Source organism: Arachis hypogaea, chromosome 10, assembly GCF_003086295.3.
Source record: "Arachis hypogaea cultivar Tifrunner chromosome 10, arahy.Tifrunner.gnm2.J5K5, whole genome shotgun sequence".
Taxonomy (NCBI): Eukaryota; Viridiplantae; Streptophyta; class Magnoliopsida; order Fabales; family Fabaceae; genus Arachis; species Arachis hypogaea.
This window is the reverse complement of record NC_092045.1, coordinates 42,806,036-42,823,322: the sequence shown is the minus strand read 5'-3', so window position 1 is coordinate 42,823,322 and position 17,287 is coordinate 42,806,036. Positions and strand designations below refer to the sequence as shown.

General features: G+C 39.1%; 2 non-coding genes across 2 annotated transcripts; both read right to left on the bottom strand.

Annotated features, from left to right (window-relative positions):
• Positions 1-5,971: 5,971 nt before the first annotated feature.
• On the bottom strand, positions 5,972-6,079 carry LOC112718459 (small nucleolar RNA R71). Its single transcript, XR_003160798.1, has one exon. It is a non-coding gene; the product is annotated as a small nucleolar RNA R71 (small nucleolar RNA).
• A 6,527-nt stretch (positions 6,080-12,606) lies between these two features.
• Positions 12,607-12,710, bottom strand: LOC112718769 (small nucleolar RNA R71). The gene has a single exon (XR_003161095.1). It is a non-coding gene; the product is annotated as a small nucleolar RNA R71 (small nucleolar RNA).
• Positions 12,711-17,287: the final 4,577 nt, after the last annotated feature.

The window sequence follows — 17,287 nt, the reverse complement described above, 5'->3', positions numbered from 1 at the left end:
GGCTTTACCTAGTGACACAAGTGGAAGACCCTCATCTTCATCATCCGGGGCAGGCACGATCTTGCCATCCTCCACTATATTATCCAGACTAAATAGAGTTAGGTCGAGCTCAGGGTCAAGAATTCAGACTTGGGCCTTCAAATTCTCATATGCATCAGTCACACTATCCACCATTCGGCATAATCAGCTTGGGGATACTGAAGGCTTTCCTTGGTCTCCAGCGGCTCGCTATATGTATCGGTGTAGCTCTCCATGTATTTTTTCGCAATTTCCTTAGCCAAGTTTGCAGTTGCCTCGGCAGCAGTAGCTCGAGATTATTCCTTCTCCACATCCAACTCCAACTTAACAACCTTAGCATCCAGCTCATCCTTCAAACCCTTTACCCTATCAAACTCAGCCTTGGCTTCCTTCAAAAAGGCCCTAGTGGCATGGACAGGGGACTCCTTGATAACCCAGGAAACGACCACCCCAACATTGGCAACTCAGATACTCATACTCACAACAAAATCAAGATGATGAAGAATTGACACATCATCCAAAGGAATCCTATCGTAGGGAGCAATCAGTTCGGTAGCGAAACCCATACCATCAAAATTCTTGTCATTCAGATCATAAGAACCAATAGTTTTTTGACCTTTTGAGGGAGGACCAGCAGGAGTAGGAGAGGACGTTGCACCGGTGGTCGGCTGAACATGGTCAGATGGAATCACCCAAACTTGTGGTGTCAGGATGATATTCCTCGGACCGACAGAATCAGAAGTTGGCTTCTTTAGAGGTACCTGAGAAGACTGATGAGCGGATAATTTATACGCTTTTGGCATTGTTTTTAGTATGCTTTTAGTATGTTTTAGTTAGTTTTTATTATATTTTTATTAGTTTTATTTAAAATTCACTTTTCTGGACTTTACTATGAGTTTGTGTATTTTTGTATGATTTTAGGTATTTTCTTGCTGAAATTGAGGGACCTGAGCAAAAATCTAACTCAGAGGCTGAAAATGGCTACAGATGTTGTTGGATTTTGACCTCCCTGCACTCGAAGTGGATTTTCTGGAGCTACAGAAGCCCAACTGGCGCGCTCTTAATTGTGTTGAGAAGTAGACATCCAGGGCTTTCCAACAATATTTAATAGTTCGTACTTTGCCCCATATTTGATGGCCCAAACAGGCGTTCCATGTAAGCTTCAGAATTCCCGGCGTTAAACGCCGGAACTGGCACAAAAGTGGGAGTTAAACGCCCAAACTCACAAAAGCTGGCGTTTAACTCCAAGAAAAGTCTCTACACATGGAAGCTTCAATGCTCAGCCCAATAACACACCATGTGGGCCCGGAAGTGGATTTTTACGTCTTTTACTCATTTCTGTAAACCCTAGGCTACTAGTTCTCTATAAATAGGACATTTTGCTATTGTATTTAGAGAACCTTTCAATCGTCGGATCATCTTTTGATCATGTTCTTATGATTGAACCCTCTTTGGGAGGCTGACCATTCGGCCATGCCTACACCTTGTTCTTATGTATTTTCAACGGTAGAGTTTCTACACACCATAGATTAAGGTGTGGAGCTCTGCTGTACCTCGAGTATTAATGCAATTACTATTGTTCTTCTATTCAATTCAGCTTATTCTTGTTCTAAGATATCAATTGTTCCTCAACTTGATGAATGTGATGATCCATGACACTCATCATCATTCTCACCTATGAACGTGTGCCTGACAACCACGTCCGTTGATAAGCGGATATTTTGTACGCTTTTTGGGGGTAATTTCATGTAGATTTTAGCATGTTTTAGTTAGTTTTTAGTAGAATAATATTAGTTTTTAGGCAAAAATCATATTTCTGGACTTTACTATGAGTTTGTGTGTTTTTCTGTGATTTCAGGTATTTTCTGGCTGAAATTGAGGGAGCTGAGCAAAAATCTGACTTAGGCTGAAAAAGGACTGCTGATGTTGTTGGATCCTGACCTCCCTGCACTCGAAATGGATTTTCTGGAGCTACAGGAGTTCAATTGGCGTGCTCTCAACGGCGTTGGAAAGTAGAGATCCAGGGCTTTCCAGCAATATATAATAGTCCATACTTTGAGCAAGGATAGATGACGTAACTTGGCGTTAAACGCCAAGTTCATGCTGCTGTCTGGAGTTAAACGCCAGAAAAACGTCATTATCCGGAGTTGAACGCCCAAAACACGTCATAACCTGAAGTTTGACGCCAAGAAAGGCCTTTGCACGTGGAAAGCTTTAGTCTCAGCCCCAGCACACACCAAGTGGGCCCCAGAAGTGGATTTCTGCACCAATTATCTTAGTGTATTCATTTTCTGTAAACCTAGGTTACTAGTTTACTATTTAAACAACTTTTACAGACATATCTTGTACCTCATGACATTTTCAGATCTGAATTACATACTTTGTGACGGCATGAGTCTCTAAACTCCATTGTTGGGGGTGAGGAGCTCTGCAGCGTCTCGATGATTTAATACAATTCCTTTGTTTTCCATTCAAACACGCTTGTTCTTATCTAAGATGTTTATTCGCGCTTAACTGTAGAGAAGGTGATGAACTGTGACACTCATCACCTTCCTCAACCCATGAACGTGTGCCTGACAACCACTTCCGTTCTACATCAGATTGAATGAATATCTCTTAGATTCCCCAACAGAATCTTCGTGGTATAAGCCGGATTGATGGCAGCATTCATGAGAATCCGGAAAGTCTAAACCTTATCTGTGGTATTCCAAGTAGGATTCCGGGATTGAATGACTGTGACGTGCTTCAAACTTTAACCTGCTGGGCGTTAGTGACAGACGCAAAAGAGGGATTCTATTCCAGTAGGAGCGGGAACCAACCGGTGATTAGCCGTACTGTGACAGAGTGCGTGAGCATAGTTTTCACTGCGAGGATGGGAAGTAGCCACTGACAACGGTGACACCCTACATAGAGCTTGCCATGGAAGGAACCTGCGTGTGAGAAGAAGATTTCAAGGAAGAGTTGAAATCAGAGGACAAAGCATCTCCAAAACTCCAACATATTTCCTAGTTCTGCAAATCAAAGTAACATTGTTCCCTCTTTTATCAATTCCAATAATTTCACTTTTAATCCAAATAATCCTATTGATATCCTGACTAAGATCAATAAAATAAATATTGATTGCTTCAAACCAATAATCTCTGTGGATTCGACCCTTACTCACGTAAGGTATTACTTGGACGACCCAGTACACTTGCTGGTCAGTTGAACGGAATTGTGCCCACTCATACCAAAAATCCTAAGTTCCACAATCCTACAATAAATATATTAATGCTATATTGATGTGATCACAATTTCGTCCACCATCCGTTCTCCTTAGATTTAGTGAATATCTCTTGGATTCCTTAATCAGAATCTTCGTGGTATAAGCTAGAATCCATTGGCGGCCATTCTTGAGAATCTGGAAGGTCTAAACCTTGTCTGCGGTATTCTGAGTAGGATTCAGGGATTGAATGACTGTGACAAGCTTCAAACTCACGATTGTGGGGCATTAGTGACAGACGCAAAAGAATCACTGGATTCTATTCCGACATGATCGAGAACCGACAGATGAATAACCGTGCTGTGACAGAGCGCGTTGAACATTTTCACTGAGAGGACGGGACTGTAGCCATTGAAAACGGTGATGCCCAACATATAGCTTGCCATGGAAAGGAGTAAGAAGGATTGGATGAAGACAGTAGGAAAGCAGAGAGACGGAAGGGACAAAGCATCTCCATACGCTTATCTAAAATTCTCACCAATGAATTACATAAGTATCTCTATCTTTATTTTATGTTTTATTTATCTTTTAATCATCAATCCTCCATAACCATTTGAATCCGCCTGACCGAGATTTACAAGATGACCATAGCTTGCTACATACCAACAATCTCTGTGGGATCGACCCTTACTCGCGTAAGGTTTATTACTTGGACGACCCAGTGCACTTGTTGGTTAGTTGTGCAAAGTTGTGATAAAGAGTTGAGATTGCAATTGAGCGTACCATGTTGATGGCGCCATTGATGATCACAATTTCGTGCACCAAGTTTTTGGCGCCGTTGCCGGGGATTGTTTGAGTTTGGACAACTGACGGTTCATCTTGTTGCTTAGATTAAGTAATTTTATTTTATGTTTAAGCTTTTTACTTTTCGAAAAATTTTCAAAAATACAAAAAAATATTTTTTTGTTTCTTGTTTGAGTCTAGTGTCTAATTTGAAGTTTGGTGTCAATAGTATGTCTTTATTCTTCTAATTTTCAAAAATTACATGCATTATGTACTTCATTGATCTTCAAGTTGTTCTTGACGATTTCCTTGCTCTGATCTTTAAATTCTCTTGTCTTGAGTGTTTTGTTGTTTCTCATATGCATTCTCAATTTGTTAGTGTCAATAGTATACAAACTTATACGTTTGGTGTCTTTCATGCATTGTTTATTTGATCTTAGTGGCATTTTGATTATTCCTCATCATTAAAAACTCAAAAAACTTTTTAATTTGTGTCTTTTCAAGTCAATAATACAGAGAATTGAAGATTCAGAATATGCAGAAGAGGAATTACACAGAAAAAGCTGGGCGTTCAAAATGCCTAGTGAAGAAGGAAAATTGGCGTTTAAACGCCAGCCAGGGTACCTGGCTGGGCGTTTAACGCCCAAAAGGGTAGCATTTTGGGCATTAAACACTCAGAATGGTATCCATTCTGGGCGTTTAACGCCAGGATGATACAAGAAGGAAGATTTTGTTTTTAATTCAAATTTTTTTCAAGTTTTCATAATTTTTAAAAATCAAATCTTTTTCAAACCATATCTTTTCAATCATATATTTTCAAAATCAATTTCTTTCCATTCTCAAAAATACTTGCCTACAATTAATGATTTGATTCAACATTTCAAGTATGTTGCCTTTTCTGTTAAGAAAGGTTTAATGTTTGAATCATATCCTTTAAATTTCTTGTTAGCCAAGTCATTAATTTTAAAAATCAAATTTTTTAAATTGTTTCTCAATCATATATTTTCAATCATATCTTTTTAAAACCATAACTCTTCAATCATATCTTCTTAATCACATTTTTTTCAAATAATTTTCAATCTTTTTGATTTCTAATTTCAAAATCTTTTTCAAAAATCACTTTATTTCTTTCCCAACTTTAATTTTCGAAAATCATTCTTCGATCTTTCAAAATTTCTTCAAAATCTTTTAATTTATTTTCGAAAATTCTTCCCCTCTTCTCACATCCTTCTATTTAAGGACTAACACTACTCCACTATCAACAATTTGAACTCTATCTCTCTTGATAAGTTCGAATTCTTCTTCTTCTACCTCCTCCTTCTATTCTTTTTTTCCTCTGACATCTCAAGGAATCTCTATACTGTGACATAGAAGATCCCATATTTTCTTGTTCTTTTCTCTTTCATATGAGCAGGAGCAAAGACAAAAGCATTCTTGTTGAGGCTGACCCTGAACCTGAAAGGACCTTGAAGTGAAAGCTAAGAGAAGCTAAAGCACTACTCTCTGTAGAGGACCTAACAGAAATCTTCAAACAAGAAGAAGACATGGCAGCCGAAAACAACAACAAAGCCAACAATGCAAGGAAGAAGTATCTCTATCCCTACCATGCTGGGTGACTTTACTGCACCTACTCCCGACTTCTATGGGAGAAGTATCTCTATCCCTACCATTGGAGCAAACAACTTTGAGCTTAAGCCTCAATTAGTTTCTCTAATGCAACAGAATTGCAAGTTCCATGGACTTCCATTGGAAGATCCTCATCAGTTTTTAGCTAAATTCTTGCAAATCTGTGACACTGTCAATACCAATGGGGTTGACCCTGAGGTCTACAAACTTATGCTATTCCCTTTTGCTGTAAGAGACAGAGCTAGGATATGGTTGGACTCACAACCTAAAGAAAGCCTGAACTCTTGGGAAAAGCTAGTCAATGCCTTCTTGGCAAAGTTCTTTCCACCTCAAAAATTAAGTAAGCTTAGAGTGGAAGTCCAAACCTTCAGACAGAAGGAAGGTGAATCCCTTTGTGAAGCTTGGGAAAGATACAAACAATTGATCAGAAAGTGTCCTTCTGACATGCTTTCTGAATTGAGCATCATAGGTATCTTCTATGATGGTCTGTCTGAACTGCCCAAGATGTCATTGGACAGCTCTGTTGGAGGATCTCTTCATCTGAAGAAGGCGCCTGCAGAAGCTCAAGAACTCATTGAAATGGTTGCAAATAACCAATTCATGTACACTTCTGAAAGGAATCCAGTGAACAATGGGACGAATCAAAAGAAAGGAGTTCTTGAGATTGATACTCTGAATGCCATATTGGCTCAGAACAAAATATTGACTCAGCAAGTCAATATGATTTCTCAAAGTCTGTCTGGAATGCAAGTTGCACCAGGCAATACTAAGGACACTTCATCTGAAGAAGAAGCTTATGATCCTGAGTACCCATCAATGGAAGAGGTGAATTACATGGGAGAACCATATGGAAACACCTATAATCCTTCATAGAGAAATCATCCAAACCTCTCATGGAAGGATCAACAAAGACCTCAACACGGTTTCAACAACAATAATGGTGGAAGAAACAGGTTTAGCAATAGCAAGCCTTTTCCATTATCTTCTCAGCAACAGACAGAGAATTCTAAGCAGAGCCACTCTGACTTAGCAACCACGGTCTCTGATCTAATTAAAACCACTCAAAGTTTCATGACTGAAACAAGGTCCTCCATTAGAAACTTGGAGGCACAAGTGGGTCAGCTGAGTAAGAAAGTTACTGAACTACTGATAAACCACTATTTTATAGTTTATATTGTGTTTAATTGTATGGTTTTGTCGTGATCCTTACCCACTTATTCATCAATTTAGCATGAATTTAGATTTCCTTGCTGAATTTATTACATGTTTGAAAATTGCTTCCTAGAGACTTTAATTATTTAGTTTTAATTCTCCTTTATTCCATTCAATGCCGTAATCTGTGTGTCAAGTGTTTCAGGCTTTATAGGCCATGAATGAGACGGAGATTGGAGAGGAAGCTAGCAAAAATGGAAGGAACACAAGAATTTGAGGAGATAACCAGCGAAAAGTGACGCGGTCGCATGGCTCACGCGACCGCGCGAAGGAGCGTAAATCGCAGTGACGCAGCCGCATGGCTTGCGCGGCCGCGCGGATTGGAAAGCACAAGCAACGCGGTAGCGTGGACGACGTGAACGCGTGAAGAGGAAAAGTGCAAGCGACGCGTCCGCATGGACGACGCGATCGCGTGACATTGGGAATATTGGGAAGAGTTATTTCCTCATCAAGACTTCATCATTCTAGTTTGTTCTCTTAACTTGGTTTTATTCTTCCATGTTATTTGTTATGTTCAATTTTGTCATTCAAATACTTTTATGATTAATTAATGCAAGGATTATTTCTTTTTAATTTAATTTCAATTCCAATAATCATGTCTTCTTTTAACTCCCTTTCATGTGCCATGGATTCTTTATTTACAATGCGTGAGTAGTTTCATTACTTGATGGGGAGTTGATTAAAAGGAACTCTTGAGTTGGAAGGATTGAAGAAAAAATTTGTAATTGGGTTAAATGTTGGATTGCTATCCTGTCACCAACGCCAATCCCTTTGAACTAAGTGGATTACAACTTGTGAACAGATCTGGCATTCCCACTTGTTTGACTTTCCCTTACCTAGTAAGGGATAACCAAACAGAACAACTATTAATTATAAATTAATCTTACAATCACACCATCAATGATAGAGATTCTAACCAATCAATTCCCACTCAAGGCTTTTATTTATATTATTTAAAATTCATCAATTTAAATTCCAATTTACTTAGCTCAACTTCTTGGAATATCTGATTAATAAAACAGCACACTTTTCTGCAACTCGTTGGGAGACGACCTGGGACTTAAAACTCCCAGTAATTCTAATTTAAACTTTCTGTGACATATTTCTAAATTGATAGGCAGATTTTCGGTGAGTTAAGAACTATACTTGCAACGTAACCATTTAAATAAATTTTTAATTCACCAGCTTCTGCACTCCATAAATTTTTGGCGCCGTTGCCGGGGAGTTGCAATAGAGTGCTAATTTTATTAATTAGAATTTATTTACTTGCATTTTATTTAATTTTGCTACTATGAGCTGCATGTTTCTTCCGTCAAATGACACGTTCACTTCCTGATCCGCGCTTGCTAATATTCGATCCTGAAATTGAAAGAACAATTTCACGAATAAGGCGAGAACAGCGTAGGTTAGTCCGCTCTGAGGGTGGATCTGAAAGTGAATCTGAGGAAGAAACCAGCCCCCGTTCCACTGATTTGGTTGTTTTACGTGCACAAAACATGGCAGCTAGAAGAGTTACCATTCAGGAGGAAGGTGCTCCTGATTTTACAATGCAACCGTTTCAAGCGCATCATCCAGCGGTAGCTACGGATTTTGAAATAAAGACCGAACTACTAAATTTGATGCCAAAGTTTCATGGCCTACCTGCTCAAGAGCCTATCAAGCACGTGAGAGATTTCCAGGCAGCCTGTTCTACTGTCAGGCGTGATGGAACTGATGAAACTTCAATTCTGCTGAAAGCTTTTCCGTTCTCTCTTGAGGGAAAAGCAAGAGAGTGGTACTACACTCAACCTCTAGCAAATGTATCCAACTGGGATACACTCAGAAAGGAGTTTCTGGAGAAATTCTTTCCATCTGAAGTTACTGATAAACTAAGGAAGGATATTGATGAGCGGATAATTTATACGCTTTTTGGCATTGTTTTCATATAGTTTTTAGTAAGTTTGAGCTACTTTTAGGGATGTTTTCATTAGTTTTTATGTTAAATTCACATTTCTGGACTTTACTATGAGTTTGTGTGTTTTTCTGTGATTTCAGGTAAATTCTGACTGAAATTGAGGGATTTGAGCAAAACTCTGAAGAAGGCTAACAAAAGGACTGCTGATGCTGTTGGATTCTGACCTCCCTGCACTCGAAATGGATTTTCTGGAGCTACAGAACTCCAATTGGCGCGCTCTCAACGGCGTTGGAAAGTAGACATCCAGAGCTTTCCAGCAATATATAATAGTCCATACTTTATTCGAAGAATGACGACGTAACTTGGCGTTGAACGCCAAGTACACGCTGCTGTCTGGAGTTAAACGCCAGAAAAACGTCATGATCCGGAGTTGAACGCCCAAAACACGTCATAACCTGGAGTTTGACGCCAAGAAATGCCTCTACACGTGGATTGATCAAGCTCAGCCCAAGCACACACCAAGTGGGCCCCGGAAGTGGATTTATGCATCAATTGCTTACTCATGTAAACCCTAGTAGCTAGTCTAGTATATATAGGACATTTATCTATTGTATTAGACATCTTTGATCTCAGTTTTGTTTTATTCTTCATCTTAGGGGATCATTGATCACGTTAGAGAGGGCTGGCCATTCGGCCATGCCTGAACGCTTTGCTTATGTATTTTCAACGGTGGAGTTTCTGCACACCATAGATTAAGGGTGTGGAGCTCTGCTGTACCTCAAGTATTAATGAAATTCTATCTTCTTTTATTCAAATCTCTTTTATTCTTATTCCAAGATATTCATTCGTACCCAAGAACATGATGAATGTTATGAGTCAAATTACCCTCATTATCATTCTCACTTATGAATGCACGTGATTGACAACCATGTCCGTTCTACATGCAACAGAGCTTGAATGCGTATCTCTTAGATTCCCCAACAGAATCTTCGTGGTATAAGTTAGATAGTTGGCGGCATTCATCTGGATCCGGAAAGTCCAACCTTGTCTGTGGTGTTCCGAGTAGGATCCTGGGAGTCCGGAAAGTCCAACCTTGTCTGTGGTGTTCCGAGTAGGATTCCGATCATGAGTGACCGTGACGTGCTTCAAACTTTAACCTGCTGGGCGTTGGTGACAGACGCAAAAGAGGGATTCTATTCCAGTAGGAGCGGGAACCAACCGGTGATTAGCCGTACTGTGACAGAGTGCGTTAGCATAGTTTTCACTGCGAGGATGGGATGTAGCCATCAGCCATGGGTGATGCCTCCAGACTGGTTAGCTGTGCGAGTGACAGCCGCACAGGTTATTTCCCCGTGAGGAATGAAAGTAGCCACAGTTGATGGTGAACCCCTATACAAAGCTTGCCATGGAAAGGAGTAAGAAGGATTGAGCAGAAGGAGTAGGAGAGCAGGCGTCCAAGAGCTCTACAGCATCTCCATCCGCTTATCTGAAATCCCACCAATGAATCTGCATAAGTGTTCTATCCTTTTTATTATATTCTATTTTATTATTTCTATTTTCGAAAACCCATAAACTATTTTAATCTGCCTAACTGAGATTTGCAAGGTGACCATAGCTTGCTTCATACCAACAATCTCTGTGGATTCGACCCTTACTCACGTAAGGTTATTACTTGGACGACCCAGTACACTTGCTGGTTAGTTGAACGAGATTGTGAAGACAATAAACAATGCCTTCAGAGTATACATCCTTTATAAATACATAACAAGTGATCACAATTTCGTCCACCAAGTTTTTGGCGCCGTTGCCGGGGATTGTTCGAGTATGGACAACTGACGGTTCATCTTGTTGCTCAGATTAGGTAATTTTCTTTTCAAAAATCTTTTTCAAAATTTTTCTTTTATTTTTCGTTTTTCCAAAAATGTTTTTCGAAAAAAAAAATCAATAAAAATACAAAAAAAATTAGAAAATCATAAAAATCAAAAATATTTTGTGTTTCTTGTTTGAGTCTTGTGTTAATTTTTAAGTTTGGTGTCAAGTGCATGCTTTTAAAATTTTTCTTGCATTGTTTTCGAAAATTCATGCATTCATAGTGTTCTTCATGATCTTCAAGTTGTTCTTGACAAGTCCTCTTGTTTGATCTTGATGATTTCTTGTTATGTGTTGTTTGTTGTTTTTCATGTGCATTTTTGCATTCATATTTTTCATGCATTAAAGATTTCTAAGTTTGGTGTCTTGCATGTTTTCTTTGCATCAAAAATTTTTCAAAAATATGTTCTTGATGTTCATCATGATCTTCAAAGTGTTCTTGGTGTTCATCTTGACATTCATAGCATTCTTGCATGCATCTTGTGTCTTGATCCAAAATTTTCATGTTTTGGGTCATTTTTGTGTTTTTCTTTAAAAATTTAAAAATAAAAAATATCTTTTCCTTATTTCCCTCCAAATTTTCGAAATTTTGGGTTGACTTGGTCAAAAATTTTCAAAATTAGTTGTTTCTTACAAGTCAAGTCAAAATTTCAATTTTAAAAATCTTATCTTTTCAAAATCTTTTTCAAAAATCATATCTTTTTCATTTTTTTTATTTTATTTTCGAAAATTTCAAAAATTATTTTTCAAAATATTTTCAAAAATCTTTTTCTTATCTTTATATGAAATTTTCGAAAATTAGCTAACAATTAATGTGATTGGTTCAAAAATTTGAAGTTTGTTGCTTTCTTGTTAAGAAAGGTTCAATCTTTAAGTTCTAGAATCTTATCTTGTAGTTTCTTGTTAGTTAAGTCAATTTTAAAATTAAATCTTTTTCAAAATTAAATTTTTTTTTTCAAATATATCTTTTTATCTTTTATCTTATCTTTGTCAAAAATTTTATCTTTTTCAAAATTTGATTTTAAAATATCTTATCTTTTTCTTATCTTCTTATCTTTTTCAAAATTTGATTTCAAATCTTTTTCAATCAACTAACTAACGTTTTGTTTGTTTCTTATCTTTTTCAAAACCACCTAACTACTTTTCCCTCTTCTATTTTCGAAAATACCTCATCCCTTTTTCAAAATTTCTTTTTAATTAATTAATTGTTTCAAATTTTAATCACATTTATCTCTAATTTTCGAAAATCACTAACCCCTTTTTAAAATTATTTTCGAATTCTTCTCTCTCTTCTCTTATCTTCTATTTAATTGTTCAATTACTAACACTCCTCTTCACCTCTCTTCATCCAAAAATCCGAATCCTCTTCTTCTTTCTTCTACCCCTTTCTTCTTCTACTAACATAAGGGAATCTCTATACTGTGACATAGAGGATTCCTTTTTCCTTTCTTGTTTTCTTCTCTTTCTTATGAGCAGGAACAAGGATAAAGGCACTCTTGTTGAAGCTGATCCAGAACCTGAAAGGACTCTGAAGAGAAAATTAAGAGAAGCTAAATTACAACAATCCAGAGGCAACCTTTTAGAAAATTTCGAACAAGAGGAAGAGATGGCCGAAAATAATAATAATAATGCAAGGAGAATGCTTGGTGACTTCACAAAGCCAACATCCAAGTTTGATGGAAGAAGCATCTCCATTCCTGCCATTGGAGCCAATAACTTTGAGCTTAAGCCTCAACTAGTTGCATTAATGCAACAAAACTGCAAGTTTTATGGACTTCCATCTGAAGATCCTTATCAATTCTTAACTGAGTTCTTGCAGGTCTGTGATACTGTAAAGACGAATGGAGTTAATCCTGAAGTCTACAGACTCATGCTTTTCCCTTTTGCTGTAAGAGACAGAGCTAGAATATGGTTGGATTCACAACCTAAGGATAGCCTGGACTCCTGGGATAAGCTGGTCACTGCCTTCTTGGATAAATTCTTTCCTCCTCAAAAGCTGAGCAAGCTGAGAGTGGATGTTCAAACCTTCAAACAAAAAGATGGTGAATCCCTCTATGAAGCTTGGGAGAGATACAAGCAGCTGACCAAGAGATGTCCATCTGACATGTTTTCAGAATGGACCCTATTAGATATATTCTATTATGGTCTCTCTGAATTTTTGAAAATGTCACTGGACCATTCTGCAGGTGGATCTATTCACCTGAAGAAAACGCCTGAAGAGGCTCAAGAACTCATTGACATGGTTGCTAACAACCAGTTCATGTATACCTCTGAGAGGAATTCCGTGAATAATGGGGTACCTCAGAAGAAAGGAGTTCTTGAAATTGATGCTCTGAATGCCATATTGGCTCAGAACAAAGTGTTGACTCAACAGGTCAACATGATCTCTCAAAATCTGAATGGATTGCAACATGCATCCAACAGTACTAGAGAGGCAGCTTCTGAAGAAGCTTATGATCCTGAGAACCCTGCCATGGCAGAGGTTAATTATCTGGGTGAACCATATGGAAATACCTATAACCCATCATGGAGAAATCATCCAAATTTCTCCTGGAAGGATCAACAAAAACCTCAACAAGGTTTTAACAATGGTGGACGCAATAGGCTGAATAATAGTAAGCCATATCCATCATCTTCTCAGCAACAGACAGAGAACTCTGAACAAAATAATTCTAATTTAGCCAATATAGTCTCTGATCTGTCAAAAGCCACTTTCAGTTTCATGAATGAAACAAGATCCTCCATTAGAAATTTGGAGGCACAAGTAGGCCAGCTGAGTAAGAAAGTTATTGAAACCCCTCCCAGTATTCTCCCAAGCAATACAGAAGAGAATCCAAAAGGAGAGTGCAAAGCCATTGACTTAGTCAACATGGCCGAATGCACTAGGGAGGAGAAGGACGAAAATCCTAGTGAGGAAGACCTCCTGGGACGTCCTTCAAGCAAGAAGGAGCTTCCTATTAAGGATCCTGAGGAATCTGAGGCTCATACAGAGACCATAGAGATTCCACTAAATCTCCTTCTGCCATTCATGAGCTCTGACTATTATTCATCCTCTGAAGAGGATGAAGATGTGACTAGTGAGCAAGTTGCTCAATATCTAGGAGCTATCATGAAACTGAATGCCAAGCTGTTTAGTAATGAGACTTGGGAAAGTGAATCTCCCTTGCTCATTCGTGATTTGGATACTTGGATTCAGGAAACTCTACCTCAAAAGAGACAAGATCCTGGCAAGTTCTTGATACCTTGCACCATTGGCACCATGAGCTTTGAAAAAGCTCTGTGTGATCTTGGGTCAGGGATAAACCTTATGCCACTCTCTGTAATGGAGAAGCTAGGGATCATTGAGGTGCAACCTGCTTTGTTCTCACTGCAATTGGCAGATAAGTCAGTAAGACAAGCTTATGGAATAGTGGAGGACGTTCTAGTAAAAGTTGAAGGCTTTTACATCCCTGCTGATTTCATAATCCTAGATACCAGGAAGGAAGATGATGAATGCATCATCCTAGGAAGACCTTTCCTAGCCACAGCAGAAGCTGTGATAGATGTCAACAGAGGAGAGTTAGTCCTTCAATTGAATGGAGAATACCTTGTGTTTCAAGCACATGGCAATCCCTCTGTGACAAAAGAGAGTAAGCATGAAGAGCTTCTCTCAGTTCAAGGTCAAGAAGAGCCCACACAGTCAAACTCTAAGTTTGGTGTTGTGAAGCCACAACCAAACTCTAAGTTTGGTGTTCAAGCCCCATCTCCAAACTCTAAGTTTGGTGTTGGGACTAGACAACATTGACTTGATTGCTCTGTGGCTCCATGAGAGCCACTGTCAAGCTATTGACATTAAAGAAGCGCTTGTTGGGAGGCAACCCAATTTTATTTATCTAATTTTATTTTATTTTGTTTCTTTGTTATTTTTATGTTTAATTAGGTACATGATCATGAGGAGTCACGAAAAAATAAAAAAAAATTAAAAAACAGAGTCAAAAACAGAAGAAAAAAATTTTCACCCTGGAGGACGCACGGGCCGGCGTTCAGCGCCCAGAAGATGCATCTGGCGGGCGTTCAACGCCAGAACAGAGCATCTTCCTGGCGCTGAACGCCCAAAACAAGCAACATCCTGGCGTTTAACGCCAGGATGCGCACGCAGAGGACAATCTGGCGCTGAACGCCAGAAACAAGCTTGAAACTGGCGTTCAATGCCAGAATCAAGCATCACATGGGCGTTTAACGCCCAGAACATGCACCAATGGGCGTTTGAACGCCAGAATGGTGCATGAAGGAAATTTACACGCCTATAGAGTGAAGGAATGGTATTTCTTTTCACCTCAGGACCTGTGGACCCCACAGGATCCCCACCTCAGGACCTGTGGACCCCACAGGATCCCCACCTACCTTTTCTTTTAATCCTATTCACACTCTCCTAATCCAAATCTCATTTTCTTCCCAAAAACCTTCACCAATCACATCAATTTCTCTTCCCAATTACCCCATGCACCATTCACATCAACCTCCTCTTCCCCATAAACCCCACCTACCTCCATTACATTCAAATTCAATTTCCCACCCATTCCCACCCAAAATGGCCGAAACCTAACCCTCCCCCCCTCCCTATAAATACCTCTCCTTTCTTCTTCATTTTCACACAACATAACCCCTTCTTCTCTACATAGCCGAACCCACTTCTCTCCCTCTCTTCCAAATTCTCTTCTTCTTCTTCTACTCCTCTTTTCTTTTTTGCTCGAGGACGAGCAAATTTTAAGTTTGGTGTGGTAAAAAGCCTAGCTTTTTATTTTTCATTCACCATCAATGGCACCCAAGACCGGAGTTTCCTCAAGAAAAGGAAAAGGGAAGGCAAAAGCTTCCACTTCCGAATCATGGGAAAAGGAGAGATTCATCTCCAAGAGCCACCAAGACCACTTCTATGATGTTGTGGCAAAGAAGAAGGTGATCCCTGAGGTCCCCTTCAAGCTCAAAAAGAATGAGTATCCGGAAATCCGACATGAGATCCAAAGAAGAGGGTGGGAAGTCATAACCAACCCCATGCAACAAGTCGGATTACTGATGGTTCAAGAGTTCTATGCTAATGCATGGATCACAAGGAACCATGATCAAAGTATGAACCCGAATCCAAAGAACTATCTCACAATGGTTCGGGGGAAATACTTAGATTTCAGTCCGGAAAATGTGAGATTGGCGTTTCATCTACCCATGATGCAAGGTGATGAACGCCCCTACACAAGGAGGGTCAACTTCAATCAAAGGTTGGACCAAGTCCTAATGGACATTTGTGTGGAAGGCACCCAATGGAGAGTAGACTCCAAAGGCAAACCGGTCCAACTAAGAAGACTGGATCTCAAGCCTGTAGCTAGAGGATGGTTGGAGTTCATCCAAAGATCCATCATCCCTACAAGCAACCGATCTGAAGTTACTGTGGATCGGGCCATCATGATTCATAGCATCATGATTGGAGAGGAAGTAGAGGTTCATGAAGTCATAGCCAATGAACTCTACAAAATAGCTGACAAGCCTTCATACATGGCACGGCTAGCCTTCCCCCACCTCATATGCCATTTATGCTACTCAGCTGGAGTTATCATAGTTGGAGATGTCTCCATTGAAGAAGACAAGCCCATCACCAAGAAAAGGATGGAGCAAACAAGGGAAGTCCCTCACGGCCCCCAAGGAGAACATGAGGAAGTTCATCAACAAATGCCTCATGGAATGCACTTTCCTCCCAACAATTATTGGGAGCAACTCAGTACCTCCTTAGAAGACTTGAGCCATAATGTGGAACAACTAAGGGTGGAACACCATGAACACGCCCTCACTCTTCAAGAAATAAGAGAAGATCAAAGAGCTATGAGAGAGGAGCAACAAAGGCAAGGAAGGGACATAGAAGAGTTGAAGAACATCATTGGTCCTTCAAGAAGAAGACGCCACTAGAGGTGGATTCATTCCTTGTTCTTTATTTTCTTTTTGTTTTCTGTTTTTAAGTATTATGTTTATCTATGTTTTTGTGTCTCTACTTCATGATCATTAGTGTGTAACCATGCCTTAAAGATTATAAATAATTCCATGAATCCTTCACCTCTCTTAAAAGAAAAATGTTTTAATTCAAAAGAACAAGAAGTACATAATTTTCGAAATTATTAGTGAATTTAATTTAATTATATTGATGTGGTGGCAATAACTTTTGTTTTCTGAATGAATGCTTGAACAGTGCATATTTTTGATCTTGTTGTTTATGAGTGTTAAAATTGTTGGCTCTTGAAAGAATGATGAACAAAGAGAAATGTTATTGATGAACTGAAAAATTCATGAATTGATTCTTGAAGCAAGAAAAAGCAGGCAAAAAAAAAAAATAGAAAGAAAAAGCAAGCAGAAAAAGCCAATAGCCCTTAAAACCAAAAGGCAAGGGTAGCAAGGACCCAAGGCTTTGAGCATCAATGGATAGGAGGGCCCAAGGAAGTAAAATCCAGGCCTAAGCGGCTAAATCAAGCTGTCCCTAACCATGTGCTTGTGTCATGAAGGTCCAAGTGAAAAGCTTGAGACTGAGTGGTTAAAGTCGTGATCCAAAGCAAAAGAGTGTGCTTAAGAGCTCTGGACACCACTAACTGGGGACTTTAGCAAAGCTGAGTCACAATCTGAAAAGGTTCACCCAATTATGTGTCTGTGGCATTTGTGTATCTGGT